Source organism: Silurus aristotelis, assembly GCF_946808225.1.
Source record: "Silurus aristotelis genome assembly, chromosome: 2".
NCBI lineage: Eukaryota > Metazoa > Chordata > Actinopteri > Siluriformes > Siluridae > Silurus > Silurus aristotelis.
This window is the reverse complement of record NC_139575.1, coordinates 14,782,096-14,790,250: the sequence shown is the minus strand read 5'-3', so window position 1 is coordinate 14,790,250 and position 8,155 is coordinate 14,782,096.

The window sequence follows — 8,155 nt, the reverse complement described above, 5'->3', positions numbered from 1 at the left end:
TTGCCCTTATGTCCCATTTGATGGAGTATTGGTAAAACTAAAACTTTGGACTTTCTTTTCCTAAATAAAAATGTTTGTGTTTTTTATCTTATAATAGGGTTGTCGTTCTCACAATTAACACCCCAAATTCATTTTAATGGCACTCATTGTTATTAATGCACTGCATATTTCTATTAGACCATTTTAATTAAAAATATAAATAAATCAATTAATTAATATAAAAAATAAATATATTTTTATTTTTTATTAATTACTATTAAAACATTCAACACAACACACATTTATTTACAATGTCGTTTCTTTACTCATATATACAAAAAATAATAAACTACAGCGAAAAATAAGTGCTAATCATTAAACATGTTATACTGATGCACTAAGTCTTAAATTCAGCACCAAAATCCGCCATGATGCACATCTGGCAATTAAAACCGTACGTGTGGAAAAAATAGCAAAAGTTCTGTTTGGTGTCCTGAAGGTTTATGTACAATGGAACCTCGGATTGTTTGTAACATTCTTTATGAATGCTTTGCAGGACGAACAATTTTGCAGCACGCGAACGGTCATTTAAAAAGATGGTTCTTTCTCTCTTGCTGTGTAAAACAATGGAAACAATAGGCAGCTTCCTGCATATTCGTCCTCGTTCAGCGTGTATCCCTCGTACAGGCAGCATTCACGCCAACGTACTGTTTACTATAATATTGTGACCACGTGTGTTCTCATGCCCTTCCAAGCATTAACCCTCCTCCTTCTACTCTCCACTCCTCTACTCCTCCTCCTTCTCTCCCTCCCTTTCGTCTTGCTCATGCCAGCCATGACTTCTTTTCAAAGGTAAAGTGCAAGGTAATTTGTTTTATTTTTACTTTATTGTGTATACTAATAATTGTTATTTGTTCAGGGACATTAATTTGTAAATAAAATACCATTAAAGAATTTTTACATGTATATTTTTGGAAGTGTGGAACAGATTATTCGAGTTTACATTATTTTCTATTGGAAAATTTGCGTTGAGTTGCGAATTTTCCCAATGTAAATGTAAACATTCTTCATGCTCTATGTTGAGTATGGTTTCACTAATAATAAACAGACATTTCCATAAAGCATCCAAATTTGTCCCTGCCCATGTTGATTAGATTATTAAAAACCTGAAATGTATTAATTTTGGTACATTTAGAACAGATAAAAATGTGTAATTAATTTGCGATTAATCACAAGTTAACTCATGGCAATCATGCGATTAATCACGATTAAATATTTAAATCGATTGACAGCCCTAGTAATAATATATTACTTCCACTAGTATGGAACTATTTGCTGGTGATAACTAGGTTAAAGGAATTGTTAGGATTGCACCGCTATAAACTTTAAACAGAGCATGTGGCATTAAGAACCACAACTAAACTCAAATCAAGGGTTAATTTTGAATACAGCCACAACTTATTGACACTAGACTGATGAGGTTTGTGTTTCTGTTATTCTTTATGGGTTTCACAGTGATTTTGAATATGGCATACTTTATCTGTGTACTTAAGTGGAAGCATGTTTCTGTGATGATTGAGTAATTATATTGCTGCAATTCTGACTTTATTTCCTAGAAGTAAACAATATACAATAGTAACAATTTCCTAAGTGATTGATAGACTGACTGGAACTATTTGCTCACTGGCCACCAGCCGAGTATCAGAAAGAGCTTCCCACACTGTAGGAACTTTCAAAGCACCACAGAGCAATGTTGTCACAAAACAGAGTCACTGTATTCACATACCTAATGTATTTTTCATTGTACACAAACAGTAATGGGAGCAAGCAGGAGGTTCAGTGCTTGGGAGCCATCACAATTGATTTGGCTCACGTTCCATAATTGAGATGAGGATGTACGGAAAAACATTGTACATCACATTGCATTTTAGTGACAAAGCATTTTACGAACAGAGGGTGACTTTAACTGTGTCCTCGCTGACGTTTGGGCACCGTAGTGAGCAAATCAGTGACACTTTATTTCTATGATTAAGTTTGCATCCAGATTCGCCCTGGGAATTCCCTTCCAAAGGCTTTTGGCTGCCGAATACTGAGGCTTTGTGTAGTTCTTTTGTGTCACTGGATGCCATAAAAATATTGCTAATAAAACTTCATTTGAGAAACTCTTTACTGGTCTCTTTTCTCTTTTGTAAATGTGTCAGTAGCAATATCAGCTGCTGTTTAACAACATGCATTAAAATCATCCATTAATATTAATATAATTAACTTTAACTAGGCAATAAAATCTAATAAACTAATATAAAATGAATTATTTAGTTAGGTAAATGAATGACCAAATCCATAAATCCTTATCTTGCTTTAATTTTTGATACATCATAAGCACAGATATTGTATTAAACAAAACATTGCATGAGCTCTCAAGTAGAGAAAGCATGTATTAAGATTAATTTTTACAGGAGACAATAAGCTTGGCTTTTGGGGTTTATTCCATGCTTGCTAAGTATATGACCAGATGGGATGTGTTGTTTGATGGGCCTCCTTCGCTTTGTCAAGCACAATGACAACTTTGACCCCCCACCCTCACTCCCCATGCATACACACACACCCATATGATGCCTGCCCTCATTGTTTGCCTGTTAAGGAGATTGGGCTGGCATTTACTCCGTGTGTAGCTGTGTCAGCTAGCATATGAGTGCTCTCCTGCTTTGCTCGGCTCTCTCGGCCCAGACCCTCCTCACCTGAGCGGACGGCCTGATCAAAGGCCGTTGGAGCTGACAGGAGAGCGAGAGAAAGCTGCATAATTGACAAGGCCTCTCAAAAAGCACAGAGGCTCACAGCACACAGTGCTACAGCACCAGCAAGACAAGCCCCTTAAGGTTTCCTCACACTGGGATAATTATTACTCACCACACATTGCTGTTAACTATAAGCATGCTGCAGAATAATTTCCAGTAATGCATCATTTATGAAAAAGTTGTTAGCCAGCTCAATATTAGCAATTAGCATGGCAAAGAAATTAAACACACCTTTTAATATTTAGGTGTGTCATCTGTTCTTTTTTCTCCTCTGAAACAGTGTCTATTTTGGCTCCAGACCTATGCCGTGTTGCACATCAGCGATCAGCGGTTGACTGCTCCGAGAGCAGAAATGTCAAAAGCCTCCGGTGGCAGCCATGCCACGCCGTCACACGGCTGCCGTTCAGGACGAGTCTTGCCAACTTGCCCTGCATTAATCAGAGCCTCCCGCACCATTAGCCAGTCAATTATTTCCTGGGTCTAAGCCAGGCTGCTTGCCATTGCCATGTCTCTGTCTAACACCATCGCTGCCCTCTGATTGGCTGATTTCTCTAACAACACATGATGTGCCAAATTGAAAAACACAATGCTTTTCATGTCACCAAGCTGTTTTTAGGATTCTGCTATCACTCAACTAAAAATGTACAAGTAGTATATATTGCATGCAAGTAAAATATTGAGGTACCATCTTGACACTAGTGGAGAAATAAATAAAAAAATACATGTAAAAATACAAATGCACAAGCTGCATATATGACAAGTGGGTTTACTGTTGCTTAAAATGAGAGATGTTTTAGTTTACTAGCTCAAAGCTAAACTCCCCTATTCTCACTCAATCAGTTACCCATGGTGTGCTTTAAACGCATCACACTCTCATTATCATAGGGTGATCCACTTTAAATTTTAATCGTCTTTACCTACAGGTTCCTCCATTTTAAGACATTTACACATTACACACACACCATTATTTCACTGAAGATTAATTATGTACCAGACATTTCTTAAATACCTTTTTAATGCATTTGTTTTAAATGTACTGATGTTGAATTTCTCTATTTCTAGTGAGCTTATCTAAATTTGATGCCATCATGGTAAGTCCTTACTTGATAAAGTACTTATTGGTACAACAAAGTATACTATTAACAGATAACATTGGACAAAACAACTAATCTTGACAGATCATTACCAATGTCATCACAAATGCGTTTTTTTTTTTCAGGGGTCCCTGAATGTCATCCAAGGAGCCAATAAATAAAACGTATTATTACTATTATTTTATTATCATTGCATTCAGCAAGTAGACTATGGAGTTTACATAATACGTGCACATATTCGTAAGCAGTACTATAAAAATTCTGACAAGGTTTTTCAGGGCAAATCATTTCACTCACTACAAAGAGAAACATCAGGACTTCTATCTTTAACTGACAGTTTTGGAGATTAGGTTCATAATGCTGAGCTTACAGTGAGGGCAGATGTTACACTGTGATAGTTACAGACACTACAATAACCCTAATGTGCTAATCCTAATACCCAAATGATTGACACCACTACGAATGTAATATAGAAAAGCTGTTTTGCCAATACAATTGCTGTTTACAGTATTCAAATTGTAACAGGTTTTGACAGGGCAAATGGACCTCACAAACAAATATAATTGACAAGAATGCTGATGGACATTTTACCAATGAAGGAAGTCAGGAGAAAAACAGAATACTGTAGATGGACATTTTACTGATTAAGAAAGTTAACAGAAAAGTAACTTTGTAAACTTTATTTCAGGTCAAGTAATCTTAATGTTTGCTACCTTTTCATGCAAAAATACCTCCTGAAAATTTACAAATTGAGCTACACTATTTGAGTGCATTTATTTTCTGATGTCATTCCAATTCTGTGTATGCGCTGAGTCATGGTAACACTGCCCAGCACAAACCACAATGTACAGTTTTTCTGATGAGTCAACATGCAGGTAGGAGGTGGAGCATCCGTCTCTTAATGTTGATGAAATGAAAGAGGTGATGAGTTGACTTTAGAAGGAGACATGGTCATCACTTTTCACTCCACACCAGAAGTTCCAAGGATGTCACCTGGTCTCTATAACACCATTTGCTTAACCAAATAAAAAATCAAAATTTTCTGGAGGTAATGAGGAAGGTGTCCCCCTTTAATCCCTACTTTTTTCTATAGGGAGACAATAGAAAGTGTCTAACTGTCTCGTGTATTTGTATCAGAACTGCAAGCTCAAGTTACCTACAGTGGATTGTAAGAACAGCCGAGATCATTGGGGTCTAGGCAGCTCACCTCTTGCAACTTGTTCCAGCTTTGTATATAACTCCCTCCTACCTATCTTACAGATCCTTTTTGAAGCTTTTGGAGTATCCCTGCCACCACTGCCAGACTCTGCAATAGCATCTCTGATGTGGTCAAACCACTGAACACACTGCTACTCCTCAACACCCACCTTAAGTAATGAAATCTTCTATCAACACAAAGAGAAAAATAATCACACACCTTTGACCATCTCTTTAGTTTCACTGGTTTATCCCCCTTTCAGTATCAATATCAGTTTTATTGGCCAAGTGTGTTGTAACACACAGGGAATTTGGTTCCAACTGTTGGTGACTCTCAAAAGGTACAGACATAAATAACAAAACTATACATTTAGCTTGGACCATACAAAACAAAACAGACTATAATAGACAATATAGACAATATAGACAATACGCTAAAATGATATCTTAATTGACAAGGGTTCTCGAGGCATAGCTTGCTTTAATGTTGGAAACAACAACACAATAGAAGATCATTAATAATTTGCCATGCAAAGCTGCCTTGCACTGTCAAGCATTATTAGAGTAACACAATCCCAGTCTCTCTGCTACTGCTGCAGTCTCATGATGAAAAGATGGTGGTTTGTTTGGGGGACTTATGGGTGAAGCTCTAAACTTCTGCTGGACTGATGAAGGTTCTAGAGAGAAATGAATGTTTCAGCACCATTCTCTGCTGTACAATTTAACGTGATTCTAATCTACCTCTGCATTTATATCACATTCATTTATCAATCAGAATTTTTATATACCACCAGGCATTGGTGGTTTTGGAGGGAGGAAAAAGTAACACACATTAGAGAAAGGGAGAGAGAGCAAGCACAAAAAGGTTGAGGTTGATATGTCAAAGAAAATGCTGAGGTGAAGTGCTGACATGCCGTTGTCTTAGCAGATAACGCTTAAATCATTTTTCGTCCAAAACTTCAGTCACCAGGCTTCAAAGCAATATAGCTATAATACAAATTTTTGGAGTAAGTACTGGTGTTTGAAGTTATTTTATGGGATTTCGCTGTAAGGCCCAGAATTGATTTGCAGCAGGGATAAAAGGAAGATTCTTTATCTGCGGAGCTTTGTCGGAAAAAGCTTAGCATCCATTGGTAGTTCCGCCAATACGCCTGCAGGGCATGGGGAGGAGGGTGGGGGGTGGTGGCTACCATTGACATTATATACTAGAACAGATTGTGCTGAGTGTACACCTCCTACTGCTTATGAGCTGCTCTTTCATAATCATTCATGAACCATACAATGTTTTATTTAATGTACCGGGTCAAAAAGGAACTTGAGGGAAAAAAAACATATCAATAATGAAAGACTCAGGTCTAGAGAGGGAGAGGCTCTGCTCAGCAAACAGGTTATGGAGACCTTTTGAAGTATGCAACTCCTGTGCAGTCAATAGTTTAAAAAATCGTGTTATGTCTGAAGGTGAGGCAAGCTTGGAGCTTCTTTTACCTGACAAATGCCAAACAGCTCATCTGTATCGTCCAGTGGTTTATCGCTGCAGCAGAGTCACAACAAGACAGCAAAAGAGAATTCCTTTAGGGTTTGTGGTTTATTAAGGATGGGACAAAGTTCGAATCAAAATCTATAGGTTGCTCAAATGTGAAAAAAAAATGTATTCCTGTTTCCCCAAACCACCATTTGGGGAAATTAACAAGAGATCAGGTATTTTTAAAATGTTGATTCCTTGACTCATGACCCTGAAACCTGATCTACCTGCTAAAACAGGAAGGAAGCATAAGTGCTGTGTATCCCCCGGTGTCTGCTCATTTGCAGTAGGTTAAATAGGGCACAAGCAGCTGCAGGCTTCTTAATTGCTTAATTGCACTCATTATTTGAACTGAGGGTGAGCTCACCTCACACCTCTAATTGAAAAGGTACTGCAGCACACTTGTGCTGAACGGTGCCATCCCACGAGAGTGGAAAACCATTCTGATCTAGTAGTACTATGCGACATGCTTGCACTCTCTATCTCTTGGTCTGGTTTGTGAACATATGCTATGTGCAGTGTCTGAATGCACGGTGATTCTCCAGGACACTGCAGGCCTAGCCAGATGAAAGAAACACATCTCAGAAGCCTCAAACCCTCAGAGGAAGGTCCAGAGGCCATGTGACTTATTCATGACTCCTGTGTCAATGTGCAGTACAAGCAGACACACACACACACACAAACACACACACATGTTATGTAGCTCCCTGACTTTTAGATGGTGCGGCCTGCTTGGTCTATTTAAAAAATAAATAGGAGACTGGTGTCAGTGGTAATAATTCATAGACAGGGATGGTGAGAGGTGTTTATGTGGGGAAATTAGATGCTCTTAACACCTGCTCCTCTGTGGAAACACTGCCCCACCTGGTCACACACTAAAAATGCAGGCCAAAATCTTTCAAATTAAAGTCTATACAGTATTGAACCCTGTATAGCACAAACAATATTAAGAAAAGGAATTTTCAGATGGCTTTAGATAAACCCTTAATTTGAGCTTGGTGTCCGTATTAAACGGAATCCACAAAAAATATTTCACTTACGATCTAGGTAGGAACTGTGCAAATGCATGATGCAATATACAGAGAAAACCACAACCCCTTACAGAGCTATACTCCTGTAGCATGAGGAGGAAATAAGTTAAATTATAACTACTTCCTTACACCCTTGCCACCCTTACTTCCATTTACAGATAAGTTTTTTTTTCTTTACATTAGATATGATGTCTTGTACATTAACAATTAAAACACAGCAGTACAGGAAATAGTAAAAGTATTTTACTGTCGATATCGCAGAATCTAAAATAGATACAGTTACTGAACACTTTATTAGGAACTCTATTCTAACACTAGGTAGAGCCTCCCTTTGCTATCAAAAAAAGACCCAATTCTTTGTGGCATGGATTCCACAAGGTGTTGGAGACATCCTTTGAGATTCAGGTCCATGTTGACATGATTGCATCATGCAGTTCCTGCAGATTTTGGAGGTGCATGCATCTCATGATGAGATTCTCTTCTTTTAACACATCCTAAAGATGTTCTATTGCGATCAGATGTATTTACTGGTAAGGC